The following is a 22,777-nucleotide window of genomic DNA, read 5'->3' on the forward strand; positions in this document are numbered from 1 at the left end:
ATGATAGTGAAGATTAGGTTTCAAGTTCTGCAATGTTATATCCTACTTTAAAGGAGGTTGTCTCAAAGGAATTGGTCTTTACAGTTCAACTATCCCTATTCTTTTTTGCATGATATTTGGCTAGAAAAGGGTTTCAATGATCCACTTTCATGATAGATCTTTGAGCAAACCAGTCTGCGGGAGCAATGTCTTTTTAATCCCCAACAGTAAGATGACCCTAAGTGTTTTAACCACATTCATGTGTTGCCAGCAATTTTTATGCTATTGATACAGATGGTATGGATAAGACTCTCTTTATCCTTCCTTTAGAGCTAAAACCTGTGCTGGTATCCACAGTGTTTGAATAGTCTGGTTTTAATAGAAACATGAAAACACCATATGGAGCCAGACAACCATTTCCTTCCTTCAGTGTGTTTGGGAGTTTACTTTAACATGACATCTTATAAATCATGTATCATGTAGTGACCATATAAGGTTACCTTTTATTGAAAGGATATTGGTGTTGAGAGCTTGCTATGCTTGGGTATTTATTAAGGAAATGAAAGATCTCTAGAACATATGATACACCTTGCATTGCTAAACATTATTAGTTTACCCATAGAAAACTGTTTCTTTTTCTCGCCCCTCTGAGCCTAAAAGATAAAATACTGAAATAAAATTTGCCCTTGGATTAAAGTCTGATACTGTGTACATCCTGTTGGAGTCACAGACTATTTGACAGTGTGTTTTGAAATCACTCCCAGGTTCATGTTTTATGCAGGAAGGAAACATACCTGTGGAGATAGCCTCAGGCAGTGGTAATTAAAATATGACCGTGTGCCACATGACCTTAAGGCATATTACTGCCTTCAACCCTTCACCTTGGAGTTGTTAAAATACTGGGCTTGGTTTATTAACAAAGCACCATCTCTATGTAAGAAATGTGCTGGGGGAAACAGGTCTATCGTCTTCCCCTTTGTAGGAAGGAAGCAGTAAGCGATAGCTCAGTTAGTTCAGTGACAATGTAATATCTGTCCATTTTCTGCTGTGGCAGCTCCAGAATGCCTAAAGCAGGTGGTGCAGCATAATGAATCCATCAGTTCTGGAGAGAAAGCACAAATATAAAGGTAGTGGCAGAATAGAAACATCAAAGTATAGGTTCCCATGTACCCAATCACCTAGCGCCCAGTTTTCTCTGAGCTCTCACAATAATCAAATCTGAAAAATGTGTCCCTGGCTATTCCTATGTGTGATGGGCTGTTAACTGGAGAGATCCACTAACTGTTTCAGGACGAAAATCCTGATTATCTCCTGGGAGAACCTGCTGTCTTGCAGGGAGGACTACTTTCATGTGTGACCCTCTTACCACCCATGAAACCATTTAGATACAGATCTCAACTTGTATCTCATCAGGGTGTGTAATGTAAAGTGACAAGGCTTTTGCAACATGTTGGGATCGACTGTACCATGACAGCAATACTTGATTTCATCGAGCTGCTTTTTAAGAAAACAGGATTTCCGAGCACTTCTCACAGGCACTAAACTCACCACAAAATGAGAAAAAAAATGCCAACACAAATAAAAGAAGGCACTTCCATTTGGTATCACTTAGAAATGTTCTTTTCTAGATCACTATTGTGTACAAGTAATCCTTGCAGTAGCTCCTAATGCTCAGGACGTAATAAATACCGTCTCTTTTTACAAGTGGAAAAGTAAAAGCTAGAAGAACTCCCCAGGTATGTATCCTAACGATATCAGAGCCACATTGTCAGGCACTGACCCCAGACTTTTCAAAAGACCCAAATACAGCACTTAAGGATTCACAGAACTTGGTAGCTATCAGTGGGAGGGTTTTGGGCAGATCTTCCCAGGTTCCCCACACAGCTTGATGGACACTCATGAGGAACGGTCTCGAGGGTGAAGCAGGAGTTTGTGCTGGTGATTACTGGTAGCTGGAATTTGTCATTAGTTGGTCTACAGGGTTTGCACTGTGTGCCAGTGCTGGATGTGGAGGCGCCTTGTGTGCGTTGTACAGATAGAGCATGTTTGCTTATGAATGGGCATGCTCTGGGACAGTCCTTCCTTGGTTCCACATGTGTACACACACACTACATCCATAAAGAGTGTAAATAGACTTGACACAGCAGAAGGGTAACCAGAGACAAAAGTGGCAGCAGAATAAATAAATCATCTACTACCACAGCCTCTCTGTAGACAAATCCTTAATGTTTGCAGACTCTGAAGCCAGCAAATAAAGGGCATTCAGAAGTACAAAGCATGCTTAATGACCGTATTACAAATGCTGACTGTGCTTTCCTTACATTCCTGTTTGTTTTCTTTGTCTTCCCTGTTTTCTTGCTATTTCATGGAAGCTCATCCCGTTTCATTTACTGTTGATTTCCTATAAATAGCTGTGATCTGTTTTATGTATTCATGTTTAAAGTCATGTTTACTTCAAATGCACAGCAACTTCAGACATTCTTAGTTTACTTCTGGCAGGGTACTTCAAACATCTGGTTTACTCTTGTCCCACGTATGTCGGAGCTAGGAGTTCCCAGGCATTAACTCAGACCACTGAATAACCTGCTTGAAGCTTGCACCTCTTTCTGAGGTTGCTTTCCCTATCTATCCTTATCTCACTCACTTGCTTTCCTGTTAGTGATCAGTCTTAACTTGTGCTGCACCTTACAAGGACTGCAGCTTGTGCAGTGGTTCTGTGGTTAGACACGGATGAGCTAGAAGTCCAGTCACCTCTTCTGTGACATCTTTTGAACATCACATCTCCAACTAAGGAGATATAGGTTCATAGGTTTAGGTTTTATAAGATAAACCTTTAGGTTTTATAAGGTAAACCTTTATAGGTTGAATTATTTTAATCTTATTCCTATACTCACTGTTTCTCACTATAACATTCAAACACCCTACAATCAGAATGAAGACAAAGATGATGCAGACAAGATGCGGTATGGACTCCGTGGGAACTCCTAGCTCCGATGTATATGGGATGAGAGTAAACCAGATATTTGAAGTACCCTGCCAGAAGTCAACTAAGAATGTCTGAACCTAAAGGTTATAAAACCTAAAGGTTTACCTTATAAAACCTAATAAAGGTTTACCTTATTCAAGCATGGATGAAGCATGGACTTTCCCTATGATTTCTGAGATTTTAAAGTGTCCCAACTGAGGCAACTTCAACAGACTGTAAACTTGCACAAGGAGCACCATCTTCTTAGCAGCTAATGAAATAGGATACTTCAGCACCTGGGAAACTGCTAAGTGATTGTAAGTGCAGGGTCCAATTTAGCCTTGGCATAGTTGTCATACTTTTCAGTTTAAAATCACTTTTGGAAGTGATTTTAGGCTTCATTTGGACTGAAAACAAATCAAGATATTTCCTGCAGAAGCTGAATTAAATGATGTGGAGCTTCTTCAATCAGCATCATTTTTAAACACTCATTAGAACCAGTGGCCACTGGAGGGCAATGACCAGAGGTTATGGTCTAGAGCCATGACTAAGTCTGGCCTGACATACAGGTATGTAAACCATGACTCAGGATTTCACAGTTAAGTAGATGTACACCAGGTGAGGATCTAGCCTCCTTCTTTTATAACATTTGCCATAACTCTCACAGCTGAAGCATAACTCTGAAAAACTTTGGACAGCAAAAATATCGATCAATGTGCCTTGTGTGTGTCTATCAGATTTACTGTCTGTCATTCCAGTAGTATGATTTCCTAGTTTGCCCATGTGAGGTAGCAAGATCCCCATAGCCCTAGAGAGAGAAGTCCAGGGGAAACAAAGTGTTAAATGTGCAAAAATTGTTTCCCTCTTACTCCTCATATTCTAATAGAGCTACAGGGCAGTGAAGAGAAGATTGAAAAATAAGAGCCAATCCTTAAAACAGAGTTGTGATCAGTAGAGCATAAGCAGCGGTAAATTTTATAGATTTACAGGCAAAAATTCCATTCAGATATGCATCACAGATTAAACAGAAAACAAAAAAGTACACAATGAGTGCAGAGTTATATTTTCCAAGGGAAAATATATTACCGCATCTTAAAATGACAAAATATCAGAAAGATTTCCACTTCATGGTATATTATTTTATATTAAAAAACTTTCAAAGTGCTTTGGGCTGAGTTCAGAAGGGAAATACTTGGATTCAGTATTTGATACCACCTTATACCCTGTGGTAGTAAAACAGGGCTTGCATTGTCCTCTTGGGACCGCTTTGAACAAATGTAGCTTGTGTGAACCCCATGAACTGCTGGGGGACAGGCTTTTACAAAGGCGGTTCATTCTGACCTTATTTGCTTGGAAGCTCAGACTCCTTGAGTGAATTGTTTAGTTTCACTCCAGACAAAGTAGTTGATGGCTTTTGTTTCCCTTCACCAGGTCTTGCTCATCAAAACGAGCAAGAGGGCTCATTCTCCTATAACACCATAGTAGTGAACCCAAGTGAGAAAGAATAAAACTTAGGCATTTATATGAAAATGTATTATGGAATCTGCTTGATGATGCAGAAAGAAAATTAAAAAACTGGTTGATAACTTGGATTGCTTTTCTGGTATGACATTATACAGCAATAATTTTTCCTTTCCTTGAAACCATACTTTCTTAGGAAGATTTTAATTAGAAGACTGTTGTGCTCATGGTATAGAAAGGAAACTCCTCAGGGTACCTTCCATCAACTTATGGATAAAAACTGCTTTCTGCTTTGCATAAAATATGGATGTCTGACACTGTAGAACAGTGCAGTTTTATGTTGTTTTCTGATAAGATGATGAGGCCATACCGCATATTGTCTGCATCAACTTTGTCTTCATTCTGATTGTAGGGTATTTGAATGTTACAGTGAGAAACAGTGAGTATAGGAATAAGATTAAAATAATTCAAAGTGCCTTTGAATAATGGTCTGGAATTGTGTTTTTGCTGCTTAAGACATATGAGGATTTACAAAGAGACATTCTGGAGACATATAGAGCCCAGAATATTGACCTAACCTGTATTTCTGATGCAACCAATTTGTTTCTATAAGCATAAACTACTTTCAGGATACGAATCAAAGAACCTGCAAATGTGTTGGAGTTACTTAATTATTAGAGGATGCTTCTGGTATGTTAGTCTTTGTGGCAATAAAAACTCCTTAGGGAATGAAAGCAAATTTATGGCCTATTATTACAACATGTTTAGTGTTTTCAGACCTAGCTCTGGGTCTAAGGGATTACTTTTTCTCCCTTACAGTTTAATTTATTAAACATAGCTAGACTGTGTTATTCATAGAATTCATGTGATTATAGAAAAGTGGATTGGAAGGGAGTCTCTAGAGGTCATCTGGTCCATTCCCTACTCCAGGACAATATCAAGTTGTATATGGATCTTCCCTCAGTGACAGAGATCCCACAGCACCCCTAAAGGAGTCTATTCCATTGTTCAACTGTCTATAACACTGGAAATTTTTCCTTTTGCCTAAACTTAAACTCTCTCCCTAAATCATAAACCATTTGTTTCTTGTTCTGTTCATCATGGTTACAGAGAAGAGACTGTATGCTTTCTCTTTACAACAATCACTTACAGATTCAAAGACCACTGCTGTGTTTTGCATCAGTCTTTTTCTCCCTAGACTATGCAGATCCAGCTCTTTTCCCCTAGATGCCCAGGTTTTTGGTCAATTCTGTTTCTGTCCTTTGGACTTCATTGACCTACATGTTCCTTAAAGTTAGGTGGCCAAAACCTAGTCTGGATGCAATGCCCTGAGGTCTTACATGTGTTAAGTAAAGGAAAAAATTTTGTTCTTCTTAAGTTTTCATATTCATCTTCTAACCAACTGTAATACACAGATCCTTACCTACAAAGCTGTAGTACCAAGTCAATTATTCTTAACTTTTAATTTATGTAGCAGACTACTGCTGGGTCATTCTACAATATAGCAGTCACTTTGCTTGACTTGCATCCTATTATTCCTGCTCTGGAATACTAGTCCTTTACTGCAGCAGATGTGGAACCTCTCCCAGCAATGGGCAATGTGCAATTTAGTAGCACCACAATCTCTTCTATCATCCAGTTCATTAACAATGAATAGTACCAGGCCAAGAGAGACCTCTGTGGAATTTGCTTGATGCAGCCTTTGACAGTGAACCATTGATAATTACTCTCCTCAGTATGGTTTTCTAACCAGTTTTGCACTCACTCTCTAGTAGGTTTCCCCTAGTCCACATTTTCTTCTCTTATTTATCAGAATGTTATATGAGACAGTGTCAAAAAACTTACTAGGCTCAAGATATATGACATCTACTGCTTCTTCCATGTCTGCAAGGTCTATTATCCTGTGGGGGAAGGAAATTACATTAGTGTGACACAATCTGTTCTTGACAAATCCATGCTGGCTGTAACTCATCTCCTCGTTATCTCCTAGATGCTTACAAATAGTTTCTTTGATTATTTGTTCCAGCATTTAAAGTAATACAATTAGAAGACTTGTCAATTAAACCTCTTCTTTCTGCATCTTGTGGCACATTCATTACCTGAAACTGCACTAAGATGTGAATTTTGTCAATTTGCCTTTGTCCTAATAATGGTAGAAATAAAGCTGCAGATCTATTTGCTCCTTGCCTGGAAACACTGTGCTCTGGGATGAAGTCCATGGTCTGATTCTAACTTCTTTTATTGGACATATTTCTCTTTTTCTTTCTCTTTTAATAGGGAAATTTAATCAGGGAAATTGAAACTCCACAGGCTTAATTTTCTCTTTCAGGTCCAGCTGCAGTAGTCAGGTTTTGCCCTGTGGTGCAGGGTGTGCAAGTCCCCTTTCACCTGGCTGGTGGGACTGGGAGGACTTGCTCTGCTGTCCTCCCCTGGCAGAAGTGGCACTGCTGTGCACTCCCACTGGGAAAATGCAGATGCTCTGTATGTGCTAACCAGCAGGGGAACAAAACCAGTTGCTGCTGGTGGGGGACCTAGCAGTGTGGTTCCAGGAATAGGGCTACTGGGACTGCTGGAAGGGTCAGGAGGAATCAAAACGGGAGGGAGAAGTAAGGGCAGATAAAGCCCTAAATAATTTCACTTTCTTTGCAACGCAGCTAGGAATAAAACATATAAGATTTTGTCCGAAAGTGTCATTCTTTCCTAACCCTGCTTTTCTTTAATCATCTAACAAGATACACGCAAGCTGTAAGGCTTGTTAAAGATCTTTGCTATTTATTTCTTTACATTCAGTAATCATCTCTGGTTAATATTTATTGCATAATGTGGCAGGCAGAATTGAGCGACTTTCCTGCTCCCCCCGCTGCCCTCGACCCCCCTTGGAAGGAGGCAGGCTTGGTACGTCCCCTGACGAAGAACTTTCGTCCAGCCCCCAGCCAACTTCAAAAGCCACTTGCTGTGATCCAAGAGGTTAATACCAAAAACACAGTGCAACACTTGCCAATAAATCTCCACTGACTGATCTTAATCAAGTACAGGAATGTTTTACCTTTTCTTTGCACAAAGAAAAAAAAATAAAGAGAGGCAACAGAGAAATTGTATAATGTACAACTTTATCACTTTTCAGAGACTTTTATGGGGTGCTGCCCTATGTACAAACTTCTAAATTAAATACACTGGTATGCCTCCCAGCATCAGTTTCAAGGAGATGAGCATCAAGCCAATTACACATAATCCTTTATGATAGGGCATATTAGGCTTTTTAAACACAAATACTCAGAGAAGAGTAAACGTAAATAAAAAGATAATCCATGTGGTCTACTCCACAGCCAGGCAAAGTAAATGATTTCTCTTCACTGCCACTCCCTTACACTCCCCAAACTCTCCCCCCAGATTAGATTCTGGATTGTGAAAGGTTTAAGATGTGTGCCTAGACAAAGGAAGAGTAAGGAACATCCTACACTGCCATGTGTCTGAAGCTTTCTATTATTTAGCAGAAATCATTAACCATTCCTTTGTTAGACCATGCTGCCTGTGAAAGCAAGTTCAAGCAAATTCGATGCCATATCCAGTATGTTTTACACAAGGGAACTACAGCTGTTTGTGCAGATGCCATTGTACAACCACTGAATTGCTACTATTAAAGCTTTAGCCAGCTGTAAAAATAAGAAGAAACTGCATCCACATTCTTTTTAACTAATTTCTTTAATTTGTATGTTTAATTGAAATAATTTCTATGCTTTTTTGTTACTCCTTACAAAATTTATCTTCCTATTTGTCCTCTTCCCCTAATTTTTTCCTCCAAGACTTTGCATTTGACAAGGAGTACGGCTACTTCCATGTTCAGATATCTGAGGTGTCCCATGAACAGGCTGTGAGCAAACAAGAATCTTGGAGGTGTATCAACTACTCTGCTGTTAGTTTTGCAAAAATTACCTTCCAGTACAGGAAATCAAATATGTTTTCTTGAAGTTTATGTTGAGCTGCAGATTTGTATCTTCTAAAGGAATCTAATGAGCTTCCTGGTTTTCTCTGGAAAAATATGTCAGACAGTGCTTAGGGCACAGATGGATTGTGATGAGATTTTTGGATGAATGTCAGAAAGGAAAAGAATAAACAGACCAATACAATAGATGGTTGATTTGACATGTTTGCTGTTGCGTTTGGTTTCTCCATCCATGTTTAACTGTGACACAGCAGTACTTCTCTGACTCACATCTTGTTGGTGTGTTGGGCATTTGAAGGAATGGAGTAATGTCTGGATCAGTCTTTGTTAAACATTGATTTCAGCAGCTTGCTCTTTGGAAAGGACTTTACAGATAGCCCCTTGCAGTTGGTAAGAGGTTTTCCATGGCATAAATGGGCTTTTTTGGCTTAAGGCTTGGTGCATGAGCTGCAAGGAATCATTCCCTGGAAAAAAATATTGCCTCTGACTTCGAAAGCAAGCTGTGGTGAGCAGATTGCTATTTCAAAGTATTTGTGGTGCCATATTTTAAATACTTGCGGCCTGCACATCGCTTGTGAGGAGATAACCTGATCACTATCATCTAGGGTCTCTCCTTGTTCAGCTAAACTGGACCTAACTCCACCTGACAGCTAAGCTGGTATCTCTGCCTTGGAGAACTGTACTCAGGACTACAGGTGGGATTTACACCACTCTTTTTCCCTCTACTCTGCTATCTGAAAAATGTTTACACCTGGCCCCGATGCAGTGGTATGCCAAAGCTCAAGAGCAAACAAAAAGGTGAACCAGATCCTTTCATGGGGTTGTCAGCACTATTGTGTCCAGATCCCTCTTCAGGGAGGCAAAAACCTACTGACTGCCAAAAGTTGTGAGGATGCAGTAGGAAAGACCATCCTTAACTTGCCTAGTCTTTTACTTGCTTCCTTAGTCATTGGCCTTTCTGGACAGGAGAGGAGAGATCTCCTTGAATCCTCCTCTCACTCAGCGTAATGCAGTTCTCATTGGAATATGAATCACCAAATATATGAGCTCACCCTTCCCTTCCTGCAAGTATTCCCGTGAGCAATTCACAAGCTTGCCTGCACACTTGCAGGAAGCCGGTTTTCCCTGGGCTAAAATGCATGACAATATTAAATAATATTTAAATTGGAGTTAATGCTAGTAGGATTTTTTTGCCAAGCTCATCATTCTGTTTCATATGCAAATCTCTCTCCTCAGTTCGTGAAAAGCAGTTGTTTCTTTAACCTTCTTTTTAAGTAGATATTTTCTCTTATTTCCTGTATATCTGCCATATCTGAACGCAGTTCCTTGTTATTACTGATGTGACTCTCATAATTGTAGTAATAACTGTCTTCTTCATTTACACAGCACCATTAGCCAGACCTCCCCAACCAGCCAGGGAAGGAATTAGGTCTTTTCATTAAAAGGCAAAAAAACTGAAGGTGTGACAGGACACAGTGTTGTAACTAGAATATCGCCAGCCTGGGAAGTGAATAGGTAAGCAGTGTACGGTGATTAGTCCTGGAGAGCTCATCCAGAGGGATTTTTCAGGAACTTCTCCCCAGGAAAAGAGAAAGGCTATTGAGAAACATACTGTCTGACACAGAGCAGGTCATGGTTGTGTGTGTGTCTTTAAAGAGCAGCTAAATGGCCATCACTCCTGAATTTCAGTGCAAGTTAGATACCTAACTGCTCTTTGAACTGTTTTCAGGCTGCCTGCTTGGGTGGATTGAGGAACACAGCTACTACTCTGGTAGGTAAATTCAAGAGCATGTGAAACAGTTATTTTTATTTGTTTGGATTTTCATCAGTGCCCCAGGTAGGTTCAATGTCCAGACATGATAGTGCAGACGTGTGATTCAATGAATATGAATGTTTCTCTCTGCTTTCATTCCCTCCTCTGGTCAGGATGACCTCTTTCTTTGTTTCTGCATGACACCTTGTGTACTCTTTGGTTGTTCAGTGATTACATTACAGGCTTTACACAGACAGCCAAGCTTTTGTTGCCATCATTAAAAAAAAAAAAATTCCCATGCTGTTTTCTGCAATGCTTTAAGGCTATTTGCAAATTAAAGTCAGTGGAGAATGCAACAGGCTGCTTGCTCAGCAGTGTTAGCAGTGGGGAGCAAAGCGGAGGCTTCCTCTGCACCGTCCATGCCTGCTCTGTACAAAGACATTTGCCTGGGGTGTGATAGCAGGAGCCAATGCACTTCCAGATTCCCCTGAGGCCCGCGTCTCCTCCTTCTTGACTTTGGCAACTCTGGTGGTGCTGCTTCATGTCCTTTGGGTACATGTAGCCATGGGACAGGGGCTATGAAGACAATTAATAATGACACAGTAAATGAATATTTGAAGGAGTCACATGAAGCTCGAAGCTCTGCAGAGGTCAGCTCCTTGCGTGTTTGCAACTCCTTCCTGCAGTGCTGCAAGGATCACTTTTGAATTGTTTTTTTCATCCTGCACCAAAGGTTGGGGACAGCTTCCTTCTGCTCTGTAAAAGGGATCTTTTCCACCACCCAGAGAAATAACTGCAGCACTTTGTCTTTCTTTCAAAGTCACCCTTTAGTGCTCCATTCTTCTCTTGCTTTTCTGCACCCAACGTCTTTCCTAGAATTGCTGGCTCCCAGTTTTGCTCCCTATCAGCATATCGCTGCCCGTGCAATTTATCTAGCTAGAACCAGACTTATTATTCAATCAAAACTCAGCGGGAGTTTTGCTGAATTATTGTAAACTCACTGGGGCAAAAGCTGTGCCTTCCTATTCAACATCGAGATACCATGCATATTGATTGTGGCTGAGAGAAAATAAAAATGAATACATTCATATTGATTACATGTGTTCTTACTCACTATTAGACTCACTGCATGGCTCCCGTAGATTTATGGTTTCCCTTTATGACTATTAGCAATAAATCAATTTCTTTTTTTTTTCACCTTCTCTTCCTTTTTCTTTAAGTAATCTTATGTTCTGCAGAATGAATTTGAATAGAGTGGATTGTAAAATAACTTGTGGGAAAGTTTGATGAGCTGCCTTTAATTTCCCACTCACTTTGAAAATTGCCTCCTTGACATATGTGTGAAACACAAACATTCCTCCCACATGCAGTTCAGATGCTCTAGGCCCACCAGACACAAGTTTTGTGTATCAGTGCACTTTTTCTAATGAGCATGCAATTTTTGCCCCGATATAATTATGACAGATCTTGCAACTGGGGACCGGATATGCAGAATGATGCTACTCTTCCAACCTGGGAAACCACAGATATTTGCATAGTTCCAGGTACATATTGGAAATTTCAGAATTTTAAGCAGTATGACCTTGCTTATTATATTCTTTCCCAAGTCTCTATTCCATATTACATATTTGCTGCTGTGACTGGCATTGTGAAGCTTAGGCACACTGTGCAGACTTCATTTCCAGTCCTTTGGAGAACAGGACTTTGGGTCATGAGCAGGAATTGAACAATCCAAGTTCATTATGCATGTATTGGAATATTAAATTGATGGCATAGAGCTCTGAGCCCTAAGCAAAGCTGACATTTCTGTCTCTCAGCCAAGCACAGAAGATTTGAACTGAATTGGCAAACTGGAGGGAGGCAGAAAAGGCTGTCCTAAAGCAGAAAGGAGGTGGATGGAATGACACCAAAGATAGAATGGAAGAACTACAGTTTATGGGGCTGAGCAAAGGCTCTGGAGAAAGAAACAGAAATGCTAAAGGGTGTGAATATTGATGGAGTTACACTTAAGTAAAAAAGAACATATCGAAGAGGAATGGACAAGATGAAGAGAAAGTTCATGCCCAATATCATGCAAAAGATATCCCGCTGTTGACATCTGCTAGGCTCAGGAAGTCTCCCTTAGAAAGATGGTGAAATCCCCTCACTCAACACATTTAAAAATAGACTAAACAAACCCCAGTGATCCAGACTCTCATCCCTTCACTCACATGGGCCATAACTCACTCCAGCAGTCATCCTTCTGAAGCCTGGGAACACTGGTGGAACGAGAGGGTCTGAGCTGAATGCAAGGCAGAAATCTGGTCCTGGGTACTGTAAACAGCAATCCTGCATTGTGGCAGATATGGATTGGATGATTTATCAGCTCTTTTCATGACCAGAGCACTGCCTGGGCACATCGCCTTGGTATATGCCTTCCTGCATAGGCATAAATTCTAGCCCTATATTACAGGGCTTTGCAGGATCCGGACCTGGAAGGCTGCATGCAGCAAAATAGAGGAGCACTCTGTCTCAATTCCATTCAACCTCAACAGAGCTCCAATAAATGTATACACTAACTTTCCTCCTTCTTACAGAGTTCTGAGTGATGACATTATCTTTATGATCTTCAAGAGGAAGTAACCATTTGCTGATAAACATCTTCTCTCCAAATGTACTTAGTAAAAAGACGCATTCTTTTGTATACATTTAATTACAGGAGAACAGATTTTGTCCAAATAATTAGGTAATTTAAACCGTGCAGTCTTTCCAAAAGAACTATATTTAACCTTCATTTGAATTTAATTTACACATCACAGTGCCCCTTAAGCAGTTCTGTAAGTCAAAACACTGATCAAATGTTTTTTAAATGTCAAATGTTGCTTAATTGTGGATAACACCGAATTTGTTTTTAGAGATAACTGCTTTTGATCTGCTGCTATTTTTCGTCTTTTCCATTGTCATGTTCCTCTTCATCAGAGGTTTCCTTCAACTGTTTAATCCATACAACACCAGAGTTTCTAGACAACTGAAGAATTCGAAGAGGATATATGGGGGAACCCTTCAAAAGTTTCACAGAGTATTAAGCAGGATACAGATTAGTGTCTTGCCACTACAGACCCCAGCAATTGGAAGGGAAAAAAAAAAAAAAAAAAGAATTTTTAAATTCAAGTATTATTAAAGGATTATAAAATTTTTGCATGAATTAAGAGGAGTGCTGTAAAGAATAATCTTACAGCACTAATATAAACCTGCATAGTTTTATTGGCTTTAGTGCACCGCGCACCTATTCTGATTTACACAACTCAGGATCTGGCTCTGTATATCTAAATGTATCTTACACTACAGGGACATAGATCATTTTTCTCCTGACTTGCTCTTTCTTATTGTCTTGGACCTGTAAATTATATATATTAGGTTCACAAGCAGTGCAGTAAAAGTAAACAGCAAGAGATGGAGTCTCACAGTTTGAATGAATTATATCGCAAACTACAGTAGGTCTGACCTACATTAAACTAGTTCAGTAGAACAAGCTTTGCATGAAGTGCTTGTATTTCAAGGTTGTCTCTAAGGTTGATTCTTAGTAAAAAAATAAAAGGGATGATTCCAAATGATCACCAGAGTGTTATCGGTCTCTTTGGAACAAAAGCTAAAGTAGCTCCACAGCTCAGCCATAAAAACAGTAGAGCAGGAAGACTTTCCTGTAGCAGCATCTCCCACTGGGTGATAGCAGTTGAATGTACTTACGATGATTATGATTAATTTCATTAGTGCTCGATTCACTTTAATACTTTTCTCCCTCTATCTCTGAATGCAGATAATTTTTCCCTGCAAGTAAATCCAGGGTGACAGTTTAATAGGCTCAGACATGCTTAGATCCAAAATGAGACTGTAATATTAATATACTATTGACCAGTTATGGATTAAGCAAACTGAGGGCACACTTAAGTAAATGACTTCAGAGGGACAAGTTAATGTGTTAAGTGGTTCACAGGCAATGATTAAAAATATTTTTCATTTACTTGGAAATTAATAGGTTTCTTTAATTAATCTAATAAAGTCAGCCCATAGTATGTTACAAATTTGGTGCATGCTTTAAAGGAAGATGCCGAGTTGCTCAATCTGGAAATCCCTGTGTTCCTTATCAAAGAATGGAAACACTCATATATAAATCCAGACTTTCAGATGGCCAGAGTTTCCAACAGGCCATCTTCTTTTCCAGAAATATGGTTACAGATATTCATTGCATGAAGGGAATTATGAACCTGGATGTTAAAAAATCAACAGCATCAACAATCTTATATATGAATTTAGGATTCATTCAAGTATCATTGGGGATTATTAGTATCTAGTCAAATGAGCAGTTTTTTCTTCCATCAGTCCTGCATCTTTCAAATCTAATTGAACAACCAATTAAAACAAATTGACTGCAACAAAATTTTTGCAACAGCAGCCTATATGCCAAAAAGTGTTAAAGCGTTGCAAAAGGAAAAGAGGCAGTGAAATGATGAAATCATCTAAAAACTTTGCATGAGTTTGATTTACCCAGAAGATGCTTGGATAGTGTGGTTATCTGAAATATATTAATAGTCCACCAATGACAACTTTATGCTGGAGAGATTAATTCAAAAGATAGTGCCTCATTAATAGTCTTATGGTGGTTTGTATTGCAAAGGCGTTGAGACACTCCATCTGTTGAACATTGTACATGTGTCAGAATGGGATCATCCTGGCCCCCAGACTTGTATAAACTCAGAAAATTGCTCTGTATACGTTTGTACCTGGACAGTTATCGGGGAGTCATACAGAACTCACTAAATGCTCAGAGATACTCTGAATTTGCAGTAGATGATGGAGAGGCCAAAGTTCATGGTCTTTCCCTGAGTTCTTCATGGCATCTTCACTTCACCCAGCCCAACTGCAGTTCCTCTGGTGAAAAGTTGCACTATTTCCAGAGTAAAGGTAGGTCTATTCCACTTGACTTCATCACATCCCGCTCTGGTGATTACCTTTTCTTTAGCAAATCAAAACAGAAACCTTTGTTATCTTTTGACCCCTTTTCCCAGCATCCTATCGTGTGATCGTTCCCACTTTCATGATGTTGTCTGATCTGAGAAGGCTGCCATTGTACAACTCTGAAAATCAGAAGCTCTTTGATTTAACCACTTCAAGGTGCAAAGAAACTATGAAACAGGGACCAAAGGTTCCACCTTTTTTTTCCCCTTGCCCTAATTACCACAAGATAGGATCCTTTCTCTCTGGTTTTCCCAGGGGCTTTCACATGCACGTAGCCAAGCAGGAGATGCTTCTCTGGCATGTCTTACCTATTCCTCAGTGAACCACATGAACTAGGGAAAATGGCTATCTTCCCCTGACTTGGTGGGGAAAAATCATTATAAAAAATGTCAGACCAGCACATTTCTACTTCACTGGCAGAAGCTGCCATGTACTCAGTGACCTGGCAGCCATGAGGAGTGTCTGACGGAGTGATGCACAAGTGTGTACAGTACACATTAGCTGTAGGAGGGAAAGAAGAGGAGGAGGAACGGATGTTTGAATTAGGACTCCATGTTAAAAGCTCTCGCAGAACCAAGCTCTAGCTATTGTTTACATTCAGCCCTCTTGCCCCAGGAACATTTGCATTGGAAAGCTTTCAAAGTTTATCTTCCAAGTTATTTTGAAAAAGAAAAAAATAATGCTACCAGAGTTGAGAAAAACTTTTTGGACTCATTCCATTTACCGTGTATGTGGATGCGTGTGTGCATGTTTGCATGGCAGGCAGGGAAGGAGGACAGGGAAGTACTTTCAACTTGCAGACAGATTCTCCAGTGGGTAGAAAAGGCGTTTGAAATCCATGGAATCAGGTTGGGTCACAGCTGCTGAGGATCTGGCCCAGGCAGCTGTAATGTTGTGCAGAGTGTGTTTTGGAGAAACCTGAACATAACTGTACAAAAGGAAAAGCTGAAAGAGGTGTTTGGGAGCTGGACCTGTTTCTTTCATGTGTGAAGGACAGCTGTGCAGCTGCAAGGAGCAATGCCGGCAAACTCATCGGATATGTGCATTTTCTCTCTCTTCCGTGGCTCGGATCACAACAATTAACTTCTCTGAATGTTTGTGGTGAGTTTAATCTGAGGTGTGTCAGCTCCTTTGCATTTGCAGCTGAGGGTGGCAAATAAAATGGCTAAGTATTGCTGTAGGCAATTTTGTCACCAAGCCTGGAATGAGGCAGCCTTCGAGAGGCCTTGAAAAGCCAGTCTTCTGAAGTAGACCACAGGTAGACAGGGCTTGCTGCAGGCAGGCCACATGTGTCTTCCCTTTTGGAAAAAGAAACAAATGAAAAAAAAAAAAGAGAGAATCACAGTATCTTGTTTCCTTCATGTCTGAAATAAATTGAAACAGGGCAGCTTTGCATTCCTGTGTTTACAAACATGACTATGGTGAAAAGAGATTATTATTAGAATTATCTTCATGGTAGTGATTCTTCAAGTCTTTTACTTCAAATGATTTCCTCCTGGATGCATTAGGGCTGCAAGGCATCACTTGATTGCAAGAGGCATGAAAGTCCATAAATCAATGGCATGCAAAGACACATGAAGGGGAAGCAACTATTATTCCAAGTTTTCTGGAATGGAGAAGATTCTGGATTAAAGTCCTAACAACATCTGTGGGTCTTCAAGGGACCAGCAGAAAAATGTTAATGTGAAAACTGTGTTAAATACCATCTGTCATGCCTTGTCATCCACCTCTTTTGAAAGCCATGGTGGTATAATGAAGTGGGAGAGAAGGTGAGATTTCAGGTTTTGTTTATAGCTCTGCTACTAACCTACACATGGACTTCATCAAATCTCTTGGCCTAAAATCATCTTTCCATAAAATTGGTATCTCTGTAAGACAGAGCTCTCCCTTTTTAGTATGACATTTATCTAGCATAATTTCTATATAACTATTCTTAGATACATCACATTTCTTAGAATAAGTATTCTTCATTAAAGATACCACAACAGTTGTTACTGTTTTATAAATTAAGTATGCAGACAGTGAAAGCTGCAAATTCAGTGTAATTTACTTCGGGTGATGATTTGGCCTTAGCTGTAAACCCCATACCCTTTTTTCCAATTTGGTCAAAAGAAAAGACATTGCCTGTCCAGCACCATCTGACATGGGAAGTGACTCGGTTCTTCACCAGCTCAGGAATCCAAGCTTTGTTAATGCCTGGGATTTGATTATGCTCACATGGCTAGTTTCTGAGAGGAGCTGGTAAACTTCGTTTTGCTTCAGTTATTAGTTTTTAAGGCTATGAAAGGTCAGGATAAACCATCCATAAATGCAGCAGCGATTAAAACCTCACTTAGTTTATTGCATAGTACGTAATTGGTCATCCTATGTCACATAATAAAATCTGATGGAGATAACTGCCTGGCATTTCCTTTCATTTAAAGGAAGAGGCATGCACTACTCATACTGTTACCTACATGCACATCAGTCATGCACATCAGTGTGTTTCTGGTTAGATATAGACGTGTATTAAAACAGGAGATATCTGAATCTGAATGCTGTAGTGGTCTGTCACTCTGCTGTTGCTAACTTTGTCTTACAAGTTCTCACAAGGGTGAAATAAAAAAGCAAATGTAATAATAGTCTCTCTGATGATGGCTTATCATCTGATGAGCCTTAAAAGATGGCTGATGGCATTGCCTTTGTGGCTTACAGGTTCTCCTATTTGCGAGCAAAGTTGAGAAATGTCATCCAAGCATTTAGAGCTCCCATTTTCCTAAGAGCTCAGCTTTCAATTACTGCCAAAAAGTAGGAGCCAATTTTCCAAAGTGCTCCGTATACTGAGTGCTTCTGACATAACGTTGGCTTGAAAATGTGGCTATGATAATTGTGTTAGGAGCTATGCTGAATGGGTTTAGAAAAGCTGGGTGTGCCCAGAGCACCCAGAGCTGTTAAAAGTCTGCCACTGTGATACTCCTGTGCCATACCCTCCATAGTATGTGTCGTTACTGTAGGATTCATTGCCTCTCTATGCCCCGTGTGCTTCCATTAAAAACTGGCACTGTAGTTGCTATCCAAATGCCCTCTGGTATTGCCTGCCTTCTCCCAGGTGAACCGGAATCCTGCTTCCCTAAACCTTGCATTGTTATGTGGATTATCACAGCCATAATCTCTCTCTTCTCTTTGTGTCTTTAGCAAGAAAGTCTGCAAATGCAGAATCTAAACAGTGCAGCAAGAAATCTGCCTCTTCTGTTCCCCAGACTCCTGATTTAGTCTGCCACTCTGCCAAAGCTAGTTACCTGCATGGCAGCTGATAAATAAAGAACAGGCTCCTGTTCTCTCTGCACTGTAAGTACCCTGTAGCTGTTAATGTATTCCTTACTACTGAGGCCCCTCTCTTTTAGTAAGTTCTCTGAAATAGTCAGCTACTAATGTGGCTGTTACTGAGTGCTCACCTTTTAAAAGTTCATTCCCACTGCTTGCTTTGAAGTCACCACTTCTGCTGCCAAAAAACACAGGACAGGGTACACTAGGGAAAGGAAGTCAAAAGGGAAGCTTTCAGCATTTCCAAAGGGATTTCAGCCAGCAGACAAACTGCTCTCCTTGCTGGGGGTTTTAGCAGAAAAGAAAATGTCAAACCTTCTCTTATGATGTTAGTAAGTGGCTGGTGACTTGCAGTTTTGTGGCTAATGTCTAGTTTGGTTTGCTTTAAGCAGTATCCTCCACACAATGTGCCAGCTTTTATTCAGTCTTCCCATGCAGATGTCTGCGTAGAGCCCCCTTTCATCCCTCTTCACAAGTGCGTACCACGTCTGATGTTCTGTGTGGTCTGGAAGGAGATCTTTTCTAGATTCTTACTCAAACCCAGTAGATCTCTACTTAAGCAGCTCAGAACCTGAGATACCCTAAAAAAGTCTAAATGTTCTTGCAAAGTCTTTTATAGGTTAGTTCTGCTATACTCCAGAATAGGAGTACTGCCAGGTTAGTTCTGCTGTACTCCAGAGTGGGAATACTGCCATCTTGGCCAAGAGGAGAGTGTCTACCTCCCACCTATGCTTGGTTGGATTTACAAAAATATGGTCTTCTCGGTTCAAAAATCCCCTGCCCTGCAGGCCTTAGTTCAGCTAAACATGCTCAAAACACACCTACCACTCTGCTACAGAGAGCTGACTTTCAAAACCACCTTTTGCATAATATGCTGATGCTAGGAAACTTTGTAGCCAGGTAGGAACCAGTTACGGGGCTACCTGAAGAGCAACCAAAAGAAAGTGCAACTCTGGGCAAGTGAGTAAGGCTGTCATATGGGAGAGGAAAGACTTCTGCCTTGTCCCTATTCTCTAGAAAATTTAGGGAGCAGAAGCTAGAGAATCAGCTCCCCATCTTCTAACTGGTTGTCCTAGACCTAGTTGCTGGGGTTGGGTTTCCTCTGGCTTGTCTTCCTGTGCCATGGCTTAACCACGAGGCAGGCAATAGTGTGAAATATCCGTGCTGCTTTCTGCACCCCTAAATGCATGACTTGGGCATGTAAGCAGGAGGAGGATTTAAGGATTTAAGTCACAGAGACCTCCAAACCTCATCTCTGGGCTAGGTCCTTCTGCTTGGGAGAAATGCAATGCCTTTCACACTCCTCAGCTGGGCTCGCTTATGTGTTCCTGTGAATCCCATTTCTCAGTGCATAATGTGTAACACAGTGTAGAGATGTAAATTAATTTTTTCTGCTCCATTCCTGAGCTGGATACCTGAATTCTACATTGTATCATGAAGCCCCAATTCCTTCCTTAGGTTTAACCCAGCGTTACTGTTTCATACCCTTTGCCATCAATACCTCTTGACAAGTGCTGAGGTGAACAGCAGCCATTCACAGAGCACTGGTGTAGCTGCTACAACAACTGTTATAAAAAAGTAGTTCAGGTGAGCAGCCGATGGCAAAGAACAGCAGAGCATCTTTGAACTACAGCTGGAGCCTGAAGGAAAGACAGACCTGGAATGGAAACAAAACCTGCAGTGGTGAAAGCACCACAGAAATAGAACCTGCAAGATCTAATTAAGGCTTAGGGGCCACAGAGAGATTTGCAGGGACAATGGGCATCTGGGGACAGAGTGTGTCAAAAAAAGGAGATCAAGAAAATCGTCAATCATCAGGAAGGGACCTTGGCACGTTAGATCACGTGCAACTGTAGGATTTAATTCCCTCCATCACAAAAAAATATGAGGAAAAAAGATGAGAGAGTGTAATATTTTGGCAGCACCTGCTGTCTTCTGAAGAGGCAAATGTTGCCAAAATGTCAGCCTCTTATCCTCTCTCCTTTTGTTTTTCTGATGGATTGAATTAAATCTGGGTCTTAACACAGGGTGCCTGTGCCAGGGCTCTCTGTTGACCTTGTCATGCAGCATGGGTTTGCAATAGCATTTTTTACCAAACTTCTTATTGCATAACCTGGCAAATGTCTTTTTCTTCTACAACTGAACTAAAGGACACATGTGAACAGCATTTCTGAAGTGCAGAGTTGAGGGACATGAGCAAGAGAGACAGGCAGAATGTACGTGGGAATAAACAATGTTTTTTTACTGCAAAGGTTCCCTGACATCATGTGGTGGTGGGCCCAGGATCTGCGTTCAGTGGGAGTGTGCGTGAACCCCTTCATTTGTGGTTGTGGCTTTAGGTGACTCCCCAAGGGCCACACAGGGATCCTGGTCAGGGCTGATGCTCGACAGAGGTTCTTCAGACGCCCTGAGCTGAGCTCATTCTTCTGTGCTTGCTTCCCAGGCTTGAAATGGATGCTGAAAACACAAGGGCTACTTTTTCAAACTAATGACATTGCTGAAAGTTGGAGTTAGAAATTTCTCAAATCCATGTCTATAAACATTTCATCTCATGTTGCATTTATATGATGTACAGCAGCAGAAATGCTTTTTGTTTCTCCTGTGAATGGGGAGTACTCAGCTGGAGTAGGTGAGCAGTCTATGGAGCAATACTGAACATAAACCACTCCTTTCTGTTGAGCTGGGTTAAGCCCCCAGCATGACCTTTTATGCAATTCACAAATTTCCTGAAGTTTGGATTTGCCTTGAAAGAATCTGGGGGGTGGGGGGTGGGGAAACATGTCACTGTGATTTTTTAAAAAATAAATAATTATTTTCTGTTGTTCTGCAAAGAATAAGAAATTCCTTGTCCTTTTTAGGTAAAAAAGAAATCCCACAGACTTAATCTGAGGCACTGCGGTATCGTTTGAAACAGTGGACTCTGGAGCAGACGTAATATTTGCACTAGGCTGTGAAATAAATAGGCATTTGAAACTGTGTTAGGATGTGAATTTCCATAGTGCCTTGAGGGATGTAATTTTTGCATTATGTGAACAGTTTGGATGAGAAGACCACGCAGTGAAGCTGAACAGCTGTATCCTGCCCACACATTGTGAAGTGAGGGAGAGGCCGGGAGCCCGAGGGAATCCTTATAAGACACTGTGTCCCTGAAGTTTTTCAACAAAGAAGTTGTGCAAAGATGTGCTGTCTAGAAACGGAGCTGGTGGGACTATCCCCCGCCCCCACACCGTACAATGTAGCATAAACATCAGCTTCTGTCTACATGCATTTGTTTGTTTATTTTGACATAAAATACCGCCTGTTGCTTTGAAGTCCTGGGAGTGATGGATTTTGTGCCTATTATATATCCAGCTCGTGTTTTATTGTTAAGAGTGTAATGCCAGGCCAGGAGACAGTAACAGGTTGATGAAGATGCGCAGTGGCACCAGATCCCTGTCATCCCTCCTTAGGTGAGCTAAGGAGCTGGTGGGGAACCCGTTCCCTGAGCCCCCCCTCCATCAAACTGACTTCTACAGACTTTTCCACTTGGTTGAGTGTGTAGGAAATCTCATGAACAGGGAAGCAAACTTTTACAATCCTGGCATCTCTTAGGGCTTGGGATAGGTTTGTCACTGTGCGTCTGGCAGCTGAGTTGGGTTTAAGACTCATAGCACACTCCCTCTGAGTTTAATTGTTTAATTGGAGGATCATTTTTTAACAAGGTGATAGATAAGCTTCCTGCCGTTCGCAAAGGCTACTTCTCTGCAAAAGAAACCACAGCAACAGCAACAACAAAAGACAAGATTCTCTGAATTATTTAGAGTTGCCAAAGGTGTTGAGATAGGAGCTAATTAAAAAAAGCTATCTGCAATGCAATGCTATAAAAGAATAATAAAATTCAAATCTCATTTGTTCCACTTCACGTTCTTCGTATGCATAAACCTCTATAAAAAGCAGCATTTGTGTTCATATTGTATGCTGAAAAGATATCACACAACCACTAATTCAATTGACTTTTTTAACTGTTCATTGTACCATATATTTCCATTTACTAGATTTTTTTAAGTCCTTTTAAATGTATCATGTATAGAACAGGATAAAATAAGATAGAGCCGTTTACTTCCATAATGAGATTGGCAGTAGGAACTGACAGAGCATTGAGCTGTCAATTTGAAGCACAAACCATACTTGCAGGATTTAAAATACTATTTGAAGCTTTTATACCAGCCAGTGATTGTATTTATACTGTGCTAGTTATGTGGATTTGTGTTGCAAAGGAAAGCATGATGGAGTATTATCTCATCTGAACCAACAATTTAGAGATCACTCATCTGTTATGATTTGAAATGAGATATATTATAACACCAACAATGCCCACAACCAATTGTTAAATAATAAT

General features: G+C 40.5%; 1 long non-coding RNA gene across 1 annotated transcript in view; it reads left to right on the forward strand.

Moving 5' to 3' along the window:
* LOC141922444 (uncharacterized) overlaps positions 1-21,710 on the forward strand; it is a 53,992-nt gene extending 32,282 nt beyond the window's left edge. The window contains exons 2-3 of the long non-coding RNA XR_012622986.1: positions 10,078-10,119; positions 21,258-21,710. This is a non-coding gene — a long non-coding RNA (uncharacterized LOC141922444). The remainder of the gene's footprint in view (positions 1-10,077; positions 10,120-21,257) is intronic.
* The last annotated feature ends 1,067 nt before the right edge of the window (positions 21,711-22,777 follow it).

This window comes from Strix aluco, chromosome 4 (genome assembly GCF_031877795.1).
Source record: "Strix aluco isolate bStrAlu1 chromosome 4, bStrAlu1.hap1, whole genome shotgun sequence".
Taxonomy (NCBI): Eukaryota; Metazoa; Chordata; class Aves; order Strigiformes; family Strigidae; genus Strix; species Strix aluco.